Source organism: Pan paniscus, chromosome X, assembly GCF_029289425.2.
Source record: "Pan paniscus chromosome X, NHGRI_mPanPan1-v2.0_pri, whole genome shotgun sequence".
NCBI classification, from domain to species: domain Eukaryota; kingdom Metazoa; phylum Chordata; class Mammalia; order Primates; family Hominidae; genus Pan; species Pan paniscus.
Window position 1 is genome coordinate 159,204,635 of NC_073272.2, and position 18,226 is coordinate 159,222,860.

An 18,226-nucleotide genomic window follows, 5' to 3' on the forward strand; every position below is an offset into this window, starting at 1 on the left:
TAGCGGTGTAGTTATTTCCATGTTTATAGAGACAGTGGTGTAGATATTTCCACGTTTACAGAGATAGCGGTGTAGATATTTCCATGTTTATAGAGACAGCGACGTAGTTATTTCCATGTTTATGCAGATTGCTTTGAAGATATTACCATGTTTATAGAAGCAGCGGTGTAGATATTTCCATGTTTATACAGATAGCGGTGTAGATATTTCAATGTTTATATAGATAGCGGTGTAGATATTTCCATGTTTATATAGGTCGCGGTGTAGTTATTTCCATGTTTATAGAGATGACTGTGTATATATTTCCAAGTTTACACAGATTACGGTGGAGATATTTCCATGTTTATACAGATGGCGGTGTAGATATTACCATGTTTATACAGATAGCGGTTTAGATTTTTCCAAGTTTTTACAGAGAGTGGTGTAGATGTTTCCATATTGATACAGATAGCGGTGTAGGTATTTCCATATTTATATAGATACCGGTGTAGACCTTTCCATGTTTATACAGTTAGCGGTGTAGATATTTCCATGTTTATAGAGATAGCATTGTAGTTATTTCCATATTTATACATACAGCGGTGTAGGTATTTCCATGTTTATGCAGATAGCGGTGTAGATATTTCTATGTTTATACAGACTGTGGTGTAGGTATTTCCATGTTTATAGAGATAGCGGTGTAGATATTTCCATGTTTACAAAGATAGCGGTGTAGATATTTTCATGTGTATACAGTTGGCAGTGAAGATATTTCCATGTTTATACAGATGGAGGTGTAGATATTTCCATGTTTATACAGATGGAGGTGTAGTTATTTCCATGTTTATACAGATGACTGTGTAGGTATTTGCATGTTTTTACAGCTGGCGGTGTAGATCCTTCCATATGTATACATATAGAGGTGTAGATATTTCCATGTTTATACAGATAGCGGTGTAGATATTTCTATCTTTATACAGATAGTGGTGTAGGTATTTCCATATTTTAGAGATAGCGGTATAGATATTTCCATGTTTATACACATGGCTGTTTAAATATTTCCATGTGTATACGGATGGCAGTGAAGATATTTCCATGTTTATACAGATGGAGTTGTAGATATTTCCAAGTTTATACAGATGACTGTGTAGATATTTCCATGTTTATACAGATGGCGGTGTAGATATTTCCATGTTTATACAGATGGCGGTGTAGATATTTAAATGTTCATACAGATGGTGGTGTAGATATTTCAATGTTTATACGGATGGCGGTGTAGATATTTCCATGTTTATGCAGAGGTCGGTGTAGATATTTCCATGTTTATGCAGATGGCGGTGTAGATATTCCCAAGTTTACAGAGATGGCGGTGCAGATATTTACATGTTTATACAGATACCGGTGTAGGTACTTCCATGTTTATACAGATAACGGTGTTGATATTTCCATGTTTATCGGGATAGCGGTGTAAATATTTCCGTGTTTATACAGATGGTGGTGTAGATATTTCCATATTTATTCAGATGACTGTGTAGGTATTTCCATCTGTATACAGATGGCAGTGTAGATATTTCCATGTTTATAGAGATGGCGTTGTAGATATGTCCATGTTTATACAGATAGCAGTGTAGACATTTCCGTGTTTATAGAGATAGCAGTGCAGATATTTCCTTGTTTATACAGATAGCAGGTGTAGATATTTCGATGTTTACAGAGATATCGTTATAGTTATTTCAATGTTTATACAGATAACGGTGTAGGTATTTGCATGTTTACACAGATAGCGGTGTAGATATTTCCATGTGTATATAGATGGCGGTGTAGGTATTTCCTTGTTTATACAGATAGCGGTGTAGATATTTTTATGTTTATAGAGGTAGCGGTGTAGATATTCCCAGGTTCATACAGATAGCGGTGTAGGTATTTCCATGTTTATAGACATAGAGGTGTAGATATTACCATGTTTATACAGATAGCGGTGTAGATATTTCCATGTATATACAGGTAGCGGTGTAGATATTTCCACGTTTATACAGATAGTGGTGTAGATATTTCCACGTTTATAGAGATAGCGGTGTAGATGTTTCCACATCTATACACATAGCGGTGTAGATATTTCCACATTTATACACATAGTGGTGTAGAAATTTCCTCGGATATAGAGATAGCGGTGTAGATATTTCAACGTTTGTTGACATAGCGGTGTAGATATTTCCACGTTTATACAGATAGCGGTTTAGATATTTCCATGTTTATAGAGACCGCGGTGTAGATATTTCCACGTTTATAGAGATAGCCGTGTAGATATTTCCATGTTTATGGAGGTAGCGTTGTAGATATTCCTATGTTCATACAAATAGCAGCGTATATGTATCCATGTTTATAGAGATAGCAGTGTAGATATTTCCATGTTTATAGAGACAGCGTTGTAGATATTTCCACGTTTATACAGATAGTGGTTTAGGTATTTCCACATTTATACAGAAAGTGGTGTAGATATTTCCACGTTTACAGAGATAGCGGTGTAGGTATTTCCACGTTTATACAGATAGCGGTGCAGATACTTCCACGTTTTTACAGATACCGGTGTAGATATTTCCACCTTTATAGAGATAGCAGTGTAGATATGTCCATGTTTATAGAGACAGCATTGTAGATATTTCCACATTTATACTGAAAGTGGTGTAGATATTTCCACGTTTATACAGACATCTGTGTAGATATTTCCACGTTCATAGAGATAGCGGTGTAGTTATTTCCATGTTTATAGAGACAGTGGTGTAGATATTTCCACGTTTACAGAGATAGCGGTGTAGATATTTCCATGTTTATAGAGACAGCGATGTAGTTATTTCCATGTTTATGCAGATTGCTTTGAAGATATTACCATGTTTATAGAAGCAGCGGTGTAGATATTTCCATGTTTATACGGATAGCGGTGTAGATATTTCAATGTTTATATAGATAGCGGTGTAGATATCTCCATGTTTATATAGGTCGCGGTGTAGTTATTTCCATGTTTATAGAGATGACTGTGTATATATTTCCAAGTTTACACAGATTACGGTGGAGATATTTCCATGTTTATACAGATGGCGGTGTAGATATTACCATGTTTATACAGATAGCGGTTTAGATTTTTCCAAGTTTTTACAGAGAGTGGTGTAGATGTTTCCATATTGATACAGATAGCGGTGTAGGTATTTCCATATTTATATAGATACCGGTGTAGACCTTTCCATGTTTATACAGTTAGCGGTGTAGATATTTCCATGTTTATAGAGATAGCATTGTAGTTATTTCCATATTTATACATACAGCGGTGTAGGTATTTCCATGTTTATGCAGATAGCGGTGTAGATATTTCTATGTTTATACAGACTGTGGTGTAGGTATTTCCATGTTTATAGAGATAGCGGTGTAGATATTTCCATGTTTACAAAGATAGCGGTGTAGATATTTTCATGTGTATACAGTTGGCAGTGAAGATATTTCCATGTTTATACAGATGGAGGTGTAGATATTTCCATGTTTATACAGATGGAGGTGTAGTTATTTCCATGTTTATACAGATGACTGTGTAGGTATTTGCATGTTTTTACAGCTGGCGGTGTAGATCCTTCCATATTTATACATATAGAGGTGTAGATATTTCCATGTTTATACAGATAGCGGTGTAGATATTTCTATCTTTATACAGATAGTGGTGTAGGTATTTCCATATTTTAGAGATAGCGGTATAGATATTTCCATGTTTATACACATGGCTGTTTAAATATTTCCATGTGTATACGGATGGCAGTGAAGATATTTCCATGTTTATACAGATGGAGTTGTAGATATTTCCAAGTTTATACAGATGACTGTGTAGATATTTCCATGTTTATACAGATGGCGGTGTAGATATTTCCATGTTTATACAGATGGCGGTGTAGATATTTAAATGTTCATACAGATGGTGGTGTAGATATTTCAATGTTTATACGGATGGCGGTGTAGATATTTCCATGTTTATGCAGAGGTCGGTGTAGATATTTCCATGTTTATGCAGATGGCGGTGTAGATATTCCCAAGTTTACAGAGATGGCGGTGCAGATATTTACATGTTTATACAGATACCGGTGTAGGTACTTCCATGTTTATACAGATAACGGTGTTGATATTTCCATGTTTATCGGGATAGCGGTGTAATTATTTCCATGTTTATAGAGATAGCGGTGTAGATATTTCCATGTTTATACAGAAGGCTCTGTAAATATTTCCGTGTTTATACAGATGGTGGTGTAGATATTTCCATATTTATTCAGATGACTGTGTAGGTATTTCCATCTGTATACAGATGGCAGTGTAGATATTTCCATGTTTATAGAGATGGCGTTGTAGATATGTCCATGTTTATACAGATAGCAGTGTAGACATTTCCGTGTTTATAGAGATAGCAGTGCAGATATTTCCTTGTTTATACAGATAGCAGGTGTAGATATTTCGATGTTTACAGAGATATCGTTATAGTTATTTCAATGTTTATACAGATAACGGTGTAGGTATTTGCATGTTTACACAGATAGCGGTGTAGATATTTCCATGTGTATATAGATGGCGGTGTAGGTATTTCCTTGTTTATACAGATAGCGGTGTAGATATTTTTATGTTTATAGAGGTAGCGGTGTAGATATTCCCAGGTTCATACAGATAGCGGTGTAGGTATTTCCATGTTTATAGTCATAGAGGTGTAGATATTACCATGTTTATACAGATAGCGGTGTAGATATTTCCATGTATATACAGGTAGCGGTGTAGATATTTCCACGTTTATACAGATAGTGGTGTAGATATTTCCACGTTTATAGAGATAGCGGTGTAGATGTTTCCACATCTATACACATAGCGGTGTAGATATTTCCACATTTATACACATAGTGGTGTAGAAATTTCCTCGGATATAGAGATAGCGGTGTAGATATTTCAACGTTTGTTGACATAGCGGTGTAGATATTTCCACGTTTATACAGATAGCGGTTTAGATATTTCCATGTTTATAGAGACCGCGGTGTAGATATTTCCACGTTTATAGAGATAGCCGTGTAGATATTTCCATGTTTATGGAGGTAGCGTTGTAGATATTCCTATGTTCATACAAATAGCAGCGTATATGTATCCATGTTTATAGAGATAGCAGTGTAGATATTTCCATGTTTATAGAGACAGCGTTGTAGATATTTCCACGTTTATACAGATAGTGGTTTAGGTATTTCCACATTTATACAGAAAGTGGTGTAGATATTTCCACGTTTACAGAGATAGCGGTGTAGGTATTTCCACGTTTATACAGATAGCGGTGCAGATACTTCCACGTTTTTACAGATACCGGTGTAGATATTTCCACCTTTATAGAGATAGCAGTGTAGATATGTCCATGTTTATAGAGACAGCATTGTAGATATTTCCACATTTATACTGAAAGTGGTGTAGATATTTCCACGTTTATACAGACATCTGTGTAGATATTTCCACGTTCATAGAGATAGCGGTGTAGTTATTTCCATGTTTATAGAGACAGTGGTGTAGATATTTCCACGTTTACAGAGATAGCGGTGTAGATATTTCCATGTTTATAGAGACAGCGATGTAGTTATTTCCATGTTTATGCAGATTGCTTTGAAGATATTACCATGTTTATAGAAGCAGCGGTGTAGATATTTCCATGTTTATACGGATAGCGGTGTAGATATTTCAATGTTTATATAGATAGCGGTGTAGATATTTCCATGTTTATATAGGTCGCGGTGTAGTTATTTCCATGATTATAGAGATGACTGTGTATATATTTCCAAGTTTACACAGATTACGGTGGAGATATTTCCATGTTTATACAGATGGCGGTGTAGATATTACCATGTTTATACAGATAGCGGTTTAGATTTTTCCAAGTTTTTACAGAGAGTGGTGTAGATGTTTCCATATTGATACAGATAGCGGTGTAGGTATTTCCATATTTATATAGATACCGGTGTAGACCTTTCCATGTTTATACAGTTAGCGGTGTAGATATTTCCATGTTTATAGAGATAGCATTGTAGTTATTTCCATATTTATACATACAGCGGTGTAGATATTTCCATGTTTATACAGATAGCGGTGTAGATATTTCTATGTTTATACAGACAGTGGTGTAGGTATTTCCATGTTTATAGAGATAGCGGTGTAGATATTTCCATGTTTACAAAGATAGCGGTGTAGATATTTTCATGTGTATACAGTTGGCAGTGAAGATATTTCCATGTTTATACAGATGGAGGTGTAGATATTTCCATGTTTATACAGATGGAGGTGTAGTTATTTCCATGTTTATACAGATGACTGTGTAGGTATTTGCATGTTTTTACAGCTGGCGGTGTAGATCCTTCCATATGTATACATATAGAGGTGTAGATATTTCCATGTTTATACAGATAGCGGTGTAGATATTTCTATCTTTATACAGATAGTGGTGTAGGTATTTCCATATTTTAGAGATAGCGGTATAGATAGTTCCATGTTTATACACATGGCTGTTTAAATATTTCCATGTGTATACGGATGGCAGTGAAGATATTTCCATGTTTATACAGATGGAGTTGTAGATATTTCCAAGTTTATACAGATGACTGTGTAGATATTTCCATGTTTATACAGATGGCGGTGTAGATATTTCCATGTTTATACAGATGGCGGTGTAGATATTTAAATGTTCATACAGATGGTGGTGTAGATATTTCAATGTTTATACGGATGGCGGTGTAGATATTTCCATGTTTATGCAGAGGTCGGTGTAGATATTTCCATGTTTATGCAGATGGCGGTGTAGATATTCCCAAGTTTACAGAGATGGCGGTGCAGATATTTACATGTTTATACAGATACCGGTGTAGGTACTTCCATGTTTATACAGATAACGGTGTTGATATTTCCATGTTTATCGGGATAGCGGTGTAATTATTTCCATGTTTATAGAGATAGCGGTGTAGATATTTCCATGTTTATACAGAAGGCTCTGTAAATATTTCCGTGTTTATACAGATGGTGGTGTAGATATTTCCATATTTATTCAGATGACTGTGTAGGTATTTCCATCTGTATACAGATGGCAGTGTAGATATTTCCATGTTTATAGAGATGGCGTTGTAGATATGTCCATGTTTATACAGATAGCAGTGTAGACATTTCCGTGTTTATAGAGATAGCAGTGCAGATATTTCCTTGTTTATACAGATAGCAGGTGTAGATATTTCGATGTTTACAGAGATATCGTTATAGTTATTTCAATGTTTATACAGATAACGGTGTAGGTATTTGCATGTTTACACAGATAGCGGTGTAGATATTTCCATGTGTATATAGATGGCGGTGTAGGTATTTCCTTGTTTATACAGATAGCGGTGTAGATATTTTTATGTTTATAGAGGTAGCGGTGTAGATATTCCCAGGTTCATACAGATAGCGGTGTAGGTATTTCCATGTTTATAGACATAGAGGTGTAGATATTACCATGTTTATACAGATAGCGGTGTAGATATTTCCATGTATATACAGGTAGCGGTGTAGATATTTCCACGTTTATACAGATAGTGGTGTAGATATTTCCACGTTTATAGAGATAGCGGTGTAGATGTTTCCACATCTATACACATAGCGGTGTAGATATTTCCACATTTATACACATAGTGGTGTAGAAATTTCCTCGGATATAGAGATAGCGGTGTAGATATTTCAACGTTTGTTGACATAGCGGTGTAGATATTTCCACGTTTATACAGATAGCGGTTTAGATATTTCCATGTTTATAGAGACCGCGGTGTAGATATTTCCACGTTTATAGAGATAGCCGTGTAGATATTTCCATGTTTATGGAGGTAGTGTTGTAGATATTCCTATGTTCATACAAATAGCAGCGTATATGTATCCATGTTTATAGAGATAGCAGTGTAGATATTTCCATGTTTATAGAGACAGCGTTGTAGATATTTCCACGTTTATACAGATAGTGGTTTAGGTATTTCCACATTTATACAGAAAGTGGTGTAGATATTTCCACGTTTACAGAGATAGCGGTGTAGGTATTTCCACGTTTATACAGATAGCGGTGCAGATACTTCCACGTTTTTACAGATACCGGTGTAGATATTTCCACCTTTATAGAGATAGCAGTGTAGATATGTCCATGTTTATAGAGACAGCATTGTAGATATTTCCACATTTATACTGAAAATGGTGTAGATATTTCCACGTTTATACAGACATCTGTGTAGATATTTCCACGTTCATAGAGATAGCGGTGTAGTTATTTCCATGTTTATAGAGACAGTGGTGTAGATATTTCCACGTTTACAGAGATAGCGGTGTAGATATTTCCATGTTTATAGAGACAGCGATGTAGTTATTTCCATGTTTATGCAGATTGCTTTGAAGATATTACCATGTTTATAGAAGCAGCGGTGTAGATATTTCCATGTTTATACGGATAGCGGTGTAGATATTTCAATGTTTATATAGATAGCGGTGTAGATATTTCCATGTTTATATAGGTCGCGGTGTAGTTATTTCCATGTTTATAGAGATGACTGTGTATATATTTCCAAGTTTACACAGATTACGGTGGAGATATTTCCATGTTTATACAGATGGCGGTGTAGATATTACCATGTTTATACAGATAGCGGTTTAGATTTTTCCAAGTTTTTACAGAGAGTGGTGTAGATGTTTCCATATTGATACAGATAGCGGTGTAGGTATTTCCATATTTATATAGATACCGGTGTAGACCTTTCCATGTTTATACAGTTAGCGGTGTAGATATTTCCATGTTTATAGAGATAGCATTGTAGTTATTTCCATATTTATACATACAGCGGTGTAGGTATTTCCATGTTTATGCAGATAGCGGTGTAGATATTTCTATGTTTATACAGACTGTGGTGTAGGTATTTCCATGTTTATAGAGATAGCGGTGTAGATATTTCCATGTTTACAAAGATAGCGGTGTAGATATTTTCATGTGTATACAGTTGGCAGTGAAGATATTTCCATGTTTATACAGATGGAGGTGTAGATATTTCCATGTTTATACAGATGGAGGTGTAGTTATTTCCATGTTTATACAGATGACTGTGTAGGTATTTGCATGTTTTTACAGCTGGCGGTGTAGATCCTTCCATATGTATACATATAGAGGTGTAGATATTTCCATGTTTATACAGATAGCGGTGTAGATATTTCTATCTTTATACAGATAGTGGTGTAGGTATTTCCATATTTTAGAGATAGCGGTATAGATATTTCCATGTTTATACACATGGCTGTTTAAATATTTCCATGTGTATACGGATGGCAGTGAAGATATTTCCATGTTTATACAGATGGAGTTGTAGATATTTCCAAGTTTATACAGATGACTGTGTAGATATTTCCATGTTTATACAGATGGCGGTGTAGATATTTCCATGTTTATACAGATGGCGGTGTAGATATTTAAATGTTCATACAGATGGTGGTGTAGATATTTCAATGTTTATACGGATGGCGGTGTAGATATTTCCATGTTTATGCAGAGGTCGGTGTAGATATTTCCATGTTTATGCAGATGGCGGTGTAGATATTCCCAAGTTTACAGAGATGGCGGTGCAGATATTTACATGTTTATACAGATACCGGTGTAGGTACTTCCATGTTTATACAGATAACGGTGTTGATATTTCCATGTTTATCGGGATAGCGGTGTAAATATTTCCGTGTTTATACAGATGGTGGTGTAGATATTTCCATATTTATTCAGATGACTGTGTAGGTATTTCCATCTGTATACAGATGGCAGTGTAGATATTTCCATGTTTATAGAGATGGCGTTGTAGATATGTCCATGTTTATACAGATAGCAGTGTAGACATTTCCGTGTTTATAGAGATAGCAGTGCAGATATTTCCTTGTTTATACAGATAGCAGGTGTAGATATTTCGATGTTTACAGAGATATCGTTATAGTTATTTCAATGTTTATACAGATAACGGTGTAGGTATTTGCATGTTTACACAGATAGCGGTGTAGATATTTCCATGTGTATATAGATGGCGGTGTAGGTATTTCCTTGTTTATACAGATAGCGGTGTAGATATTTTTATGTTTATAGAGGTAGCGGTGTAGATATTCCCAGGTTCATACAGATAGCGGTGTAGGTATTTCCATGTTTATAGACATAGAGGTGTAGATATTACCATGTTTATACAGATAGCGGTGTAGATATTTCCATGTATATACAGGTAGCGGTGTAGATATTTCCACGTTTATACAGATAGTGGTGTAGATATTTCCACGTTTATAGAGATAGCGGTGTAGATGTTTCCACATCTATACACATAGCGGTGTAGATATTTCCACATTTATACACATAGTGGTGTAGAAATTTCCTCGGATATAGAGATAGCGGTGTAGATATTTCAACGTTTGTTGACATAGCGGTGTAGATATTTCCACGTTTATACAGATAGCGGTTTAGATATTTCCATGTTTATAGAGACCGCGGTGTAGATATTTCCACGTTTATAGAGATAGCCGTGTAGATATTTCCATGTTTATGGAGGTAGCGTTGTAGATATTCCTATGTTCATACAAATAGCAGCGTATATGTATCCATGTTTATAGAGATAGCAGTGTAGATATTTCCATGTTTATAGAGACAGCGTTGTAGATATTTCCACGTTTATAGAGATAGTGGTTTAGGTATTTCCACATTTATACAGAAAGTGGTGTAGATATTTCCACGTTTACAGAGATAGCGGTGTAGATATTTCCATGTTTATAGAGACAGCGATGTAGTTATTTCCATGTTTATGCAGATTGCTTTGAAGATATTACCATGTTTATAGAAGCAGCGGTGTAGATATTTCCATGTTTATACGGATAGCGGTGTAGATATTTCAATGTTTATATAGATAGCGGTGTAGATATCTCCATGTTTATATAGGTCGCGGTGTAGTTATTTCCATGTTTATAGAGATGACTGTGTATATATTTCCAAGTTTACACAGATTACGGTGGAGATATTTCCATGTTTATACACATGGCGGTGTAGATATTACCATGTTTATACAGATAGCGGTTTAGATTTTTCCAAGTTTTTACAGAGAGTGGTGTAGATGTTTCCATATTGATACAGATAGCGGTGTAGGTATTTCCATATTTATATAGATACCGGTGTAGACCTTTCCATGTTTATACAGTTAGCGGTGTAGATATTTCCATGTTTATAGAGATAGCATTGTAGTTATTTCCATATTTATACATACAGCGGTGTAGGTATTTCCATGTTTATGCAGATAGCGGTGTAGATATTTCTATGTTTATACAGACTGTGGTGTAGGTATTTCCATGTTTATAGAGATAGCGGTGTAGATATTTCCATGTTTACAAAGATAGCGGTGTAGATATTTTCATGTGTATACAGTTGGCAGTGAAGATATTTCCATGTTTATACAGATGGAGGTGTAGATATTTCCATGTTTATACAGATGGAGGTGTAGTTATTTCCATGTTTATACAGATGACTGTGTAGGTATTTGCATGTTTTTACAGCTGGCGGTGTAGATCCTTCCATATTTATACATATAGAGGTGTAGATATTTCCATGTTTATACAGATAGCGGTGTAGATATTTCTATCTTTATACAGATAGTGGTGTAGGTATTTCCATATTTTAGAGATAGCGGTATAGATATTTCCATGTTTATACACATGGCTGTTTAAATATTTCCATGTGTATACGGATGGCAGTGAAGATATTTCCATGTTTATACAGATGGAGTTGTAGATATTTCCAAGTTTATACAGATGACTGTGTAGATATTTCCATGTTTATACAGATGGCGGTGTAGATATTTCCATGTTTATACAGATGGCGGTGTAGATATTTAAATGTTCATACAGATGGTGGTGTAGATATTTCAATGTTTATACGGATGGCGGTGTAGATATTTCCATGTTTATGCAGAGGTCGGTGTAGATATTTCCATGTTTATGCAGATGGCGGTGTAGATATTCCCAAGTTTACAGAGATGGCGGTGCAGATATTTACATGTTTATACAGATACCGGTGTAGGTACTTCCATGTTTATACAGATAACGGTGTTGATATTTCCATGTTTATCGGGATAGCGGTGTAATTATTTCCATGTTTATAGAGATAGCGGTGTAGATATTTCCATGTTTATACAGAAGGCTCTGTAAATATTTCCGTGTTTATACAGATGGTGGTGTAGATATTTCCATATTTATTCAGATGACTGTGTAGGTATTTCCATCTGTATACAGATGGCAGTGTAGATATTTCCATGTTTATAGAGATGGCGTTGTAGATATGTCCATGTTTATACAGATAGCAGTGTAGACATTTCCGTGTTTATAGAGATAGCAGTGCAGATATTTCCTTGTTTATACAGATAGCAGGTGTAGATATTTCGATGTTTACAGAGATATCGTTATAGTTATTTCAATGTTTATACAGATAACGGTGTAGGTATTTGCATGTTTACACAGATAGCGGTGTAGATATTTCCATGTGTATATAGATGGCGGTGTAGGTATTTCCTTGTTTATACAGATAGCGGTGTAGATATTTTTATGTTTATAGAGGTAGCGGTGTAGATATTCCCAGGTTCATACAGATAGCGGTGTAGGTATTTCCATGTTTATAGTCATAGAGGTGTAGATATTACCATGTTTATACAGATAGCGGTGTAGATATTTCCATGTATATACAGGTAGCGGTGTAGATATTTCCACGTTTATACAGATAGTGGTGTAGATATTTCCACGTTTATAGAGATAGCGGTGTAGATGTTTCCACATCTATACACATAGCGGTGTAGATATTTCCACATTTATACACATAGTGGTGTAGAAATTTCCTCGGATATAGAGATAGCGGTGTAGATATTTCAACGTTTGTTGACATAGCGGTGTAGATATTTCCACGTTTATACAGATAGCGGTTTAGATATTTCCATGTTTATAGAGACCGCGGTGTAGATATTTCCACGTTTATAGAGATAGCCGTGTAGATATTTCCATGTTTATGGAGGTAGCGTTGTAGATATTCCTATGTTCATACAAATAGCAGCGTATATGTATCCATGTTTATAGAGATAGCAGTGTAGATATTTCCATGTTTATAGAGACAGCGTTGTAGATATTTCCACGTTTATACAGATAGTGGTTTAGGTATTTCCACATTTATACAGAAAGTGGTGTAGATATTTCCACGTTTACAGAGATAGCGGTGTAGGTATTTCCACGTTTATACAGATAGCGGTGCAGATACTTCCACGTTTTTACAGATACCGGTGTAGATATTTCCACCTTTATAGAGATAGCAGTGTAGATATGTCCATGTTTATAGAGACAGCATTGTAGATATTTCCACATTTATACTGAAAGTGGTGTAGATATTTCCACGTTTATACAGACATCTGTGTAGATATTTCCACGTTCATAGAGATAGCGGTGTAGTTATTTCCATGTTTATAGAGACAGTGGTGTAGATATTTCCACGTTTACAGAGATAGCGGTGTAGATATTTCCATGTTTATAGAGACAGCGATGTAGTTATTTCCATGTTTATGCAGATTGCTTTGAAGATATTACCATGTTTATAGAAGCAGCGGTGTAGATATTTCCATGTTTATATAGGTCGCGGTGTAGTTATTTCCATGTTTATAGAGATGACTGTGTATATATTTCCAAGTTTACACAGATTACGGTGGAGATATTTCCATGTTTATACAGATGGCGGTGTAGATATTACCATGTTTATACAGATAGCGGTTTAGATTTTCCAAGTTTTTACAGAGAGTGGTGTAGATGCTTCCATATTGATACAGATAGCGGTGTAGGTATTTCCATATTTATATAGATAGCGGTGTAGACCTTTCCATGTTTATACAGTTAGCGGTGTAGATATTTCCATGTTTATAGAGATAGCATTGTAGTTATTTCCATATTTATACATACAGCGGTGTAGGTATTTCCATGTTTATGCAGAGAGCGGTGTAGATATTTCTATGTTTATACAGACAGTGGTGTAGGTATTTCCATGTTTATAGAGATAGCGGTGTAGATATTTCCATGTTTACAAAGATAGCGGTGTAGATATTTTCATGTGTATACAGTTGGCAGTGAAGATATTTCCATGTTTATACAGATGGAGGTGTAGATATTTCCATGTTTATACAGATGGAGGTGTAGTTATTTCCATGTTTATACAGATGACTGTGTAGGTATTTGCATGTTTTTACAGCTGGCGGTGTAGATCCTTCCATATGTATACATATAGAGGTGTAGATATTTCCATGTTTATACAGATAGCGGTGTAGATATTTCTATCTTTATACAGATAGTGGTGTAGGTATTTCCATATTTTAGAGATAGCGGTATAGATATTTCCATGTTTATACACATGGCTGTTTAAATATTTCCATGTGTATACGGATGGCAGTGAAGATATTTCCATGTTTATACAGATGGAGTTGTAGATATTTCCAAGTTTATACAGATGACTGTGTAGATATTTCCATGTTTATACAGATGGCGGTGTAGATATTTCCATGTTTATACAGATGGCGGTGTAGATATTTAAATGTTCATACAGATGGTGGTGTAGATATTTCAATGTTTATACGGATGGCGGTGTAGATATTTCCATGTTTATGCAGAGGTCGGTGTAGATATTTCCATGTTTATGCAGATGGCGGTGTAGATATTCCCAAGTTTACAGAGATGGCGGTGCAGATATTTACATGTTTATACAGATACCGGTGTAGGTACTTCCATGTTTATACAGATAACGGTGTTGATATTTCCATGTTTATCGGGATAGCGGTGTAATTATTTCCATGTTTATAGAGATAGCGGTGTAGATATTTCCATGTTTATACAGAAGGCTCTGTAAATATTTCCGTGTTTATACAGATGGTGGTGTAGATATTTCCATATTTATTCAGATGACTGTGTAGGTATTTCCATCTGTATACAGATGGCAGTGTAGATATTTCCATGTTTATAGAGATGGCGTTGTAGATATGTCCATGTTTATACAGATAGCAGTGTAGACATTTCCGTGTTTATAGAGATAGCAGTGCAGATATTTCCTTGTTTATACAGATAGCAGGTGTAGATATTTCGATGTTTACAGAGATATCGTTATAGTTATTTCAATGTTTATACAGATAACGGTGTAGGTATTTGCATGTTTACACAGATAGCGGTGTAGATATTTCCATGTGTATATAGATGGCGGTGTAGGTATTTCCTTGTTTATACAGATAGCGGTGTAGATATTTTTATGTTTATAGAGGTAGCGGTGTAGATATTCCCAGGTTCATACAGATAGCGGTGTAGGTATTTCCATGTTTATAGACATAGAGGTGTAGATATTACCATGTTTATACAGATAGCGGTGTAGATATTTCCATGTATATACAGGTAGCGGTGTAGATATTTCCACGTTTATACAGATAGTGGTGTAGATATTTCCACGTTTATAGAGATAGTGGTGTAGATGTTTCCACATCTATACACATAGCGGTGTAGATATTTCCACATTTATACACATAGTGGTGTAGAAATTTCCTCGGATATAGAGATAGTGGTGTAGATATTTCAACGTTTGTTGACATAGCAGTGTAGATATTTCCACGTTTATACAGATAGCGGTTTAGATATTTCCATGTTTATAGAGACCGCGGTGTAGATATTTCCACGTTTATAGAGATAGCCGTGTAGATATTTCCATGTTTATGGAGGTAGCGTTGTAGATATTCCTATGTTCATACAAATAGCAGCGTATATGTATCCATGTTTATAGAGATAGCAGTGTAGATATTTCCATGTTTATAGCAACCGCGGTGTAGATATTTCCACGTTTATAGAGATAGCCGTGTAGATATTTCCATGTTTATGGAGGTAGCGTTGTAGATATTCCTATGTTCATACAAATAGCAGCGTATATGTATCCATGTTTATAGAGATAGCAGTGTAGATATTTCCATGTTTATAGAGACAGCGTTGTAGATATTTCCACGTTTATAGAGATAGTGGTTTAGGTATTTCCACATTTATACAGAAAGTGGTGTAGATATTTCCACGTTTACAGAGATAGCGGTGTAGGTATTTCCACGTTTATACAGATAGCGGTGCAGATACTTCCACGTTTTTACAGATACCGGTGTAGATATTTCCACCTTTATAGAGATAGCAGTGTAGATATGTCCATGTTTATAGAGACAGCATTGTAGATATTTCCACATTTATACTGAAAGTGGTGTAGATATTTCCACGTTTATACAGACATCTGTGTAGATATTTCCACGTTCATAGAGATAGCGGTGTAGTTATTTCCATGTTTATAGAGACAGTGGTGTAGATATTTCCACGTTTACAGAGATAGCGGTGTAGATATTTCCATGTTTATAGAGACAGCGATGTAGTTATTTCCATGTTTATGCAGATTGCTTTGAAGATATTACCATGTTTATAGAAGCAGCGGTGTAGATATTTCCATGTTTATACGGATAGCGGTGTAGATATTTCAATGTTTATATAGATAGCGGTGTAGATATTTCCATGTTTATATAGGTCGCGGTGTAGTTATTTCCATGATTATAGAGATGACTGTGTATATATTTCCAAGTTTACACAGATTACGGTGGAGATATTTCCATGTTTATACAGATGGCGGTGTAGATATTACCATGTTTATACAGATAGCGGTTTAGATTTTTCCAAGTTTTTACAGAGAGTGGTGTAGATGTTTCCATATTGATACAGATAGCGGTGTAGGTATTTCCATATTTATATAGATACCGGTGTAGACCTTTCCATGTTTATACAGTTAGCGGTGTAGATATTTCCATGTTTATAGAGATAGCATTGTAGTTATTTCCATATTTATACATACAGCGGTGTAGATATTTCCATGTTTATACAGATAGCGGTGTAGATATTTCTATGTTTATACAGACAGTGGTGTAGGTATTTCCATGTTTATAGAGATAGCGGTGTAGATATTTCCATGTTTACAAAGATAGCGGTGTAGATATTTTCATGTGTATACAGTTGGCAGTGAAGATATTTCCATGTTTATACAGATGGAGGTGTAGATATTTCCATGTTTATACAGATGGAGGTGTAGTTATTTCCATGTTTATACAGATGACTGTGTAGGTATTTGCATGTTTTTACAGCTGGCGGTGTAGATCCTTCCATATGTATACATATAGAGGTGTAGATATTTCCATGTTTATACAGATAGCGGTGTAGATATTTCTATCTTTATACAGATAGTGGTGTAGGTATTTCCATATTTTAGAGATAGCGGTATAGATAGTTCCATGTTTATACACATGGCTGTTTAAATATTTCCATGTGTATACGGATGGCAGTGAAGATATTTCCATGTTTATACAGATGGAGTTGTAGATATTTCCAAGTTTATACAGATGACTGTGTAGATATTTCCATGTTTATACAGATGGCCGTGTAGATATTTCCATGTTTATACAGATGGCGGTGTAGATATTTAAATGTTCATACAGATGGTGGTGTAGATATTTCAATGTTTATACGGATGGCGGTGTAGATATTTCCATGTTTATGCAGAGGTCGGTGTAGATATTTCCATGTTTATGCAGATGGCGGTGTAGATATTCCCAAGTTTACAGAGATGGCGGTGCAGATATTTACATGTTTATACAGATACCGGTGTAGGTACTTCCATGTTTATACAGATAACGGTGTTGATATTTCCATGTTTATCGGGATAGCGGTGTAATTATTTCCATGTTTATAGAGATAGCGGTGTAGATATTTCCATGTTTATACAGAAGGCTCTGTAAATATTTCCGTGTTTATACAGATGGTGGTGTAGATATTTCCATATTTATTCAGATGACTGTGTAGGTATTTCCATCTGTATACAGATGGCAGTGTAGATATTTCCATGTTTATAGAGATGGCGTTGTAGATATGTCCATGTTTATACAGATAGCAGTGTAGACATTTCCGTGTTTATAGAGATAGCAGTGCAGATATTTCCTTGTTTATACAGATAGCAGGTGTAGATATTTCGATGTTTACAGAGATATCGTTATAGTTATTTCAATGTTTATACAGATAACGGTGTAGGTATTTGCATGTTTACACAGATAGCGGTGTAGATATTTCC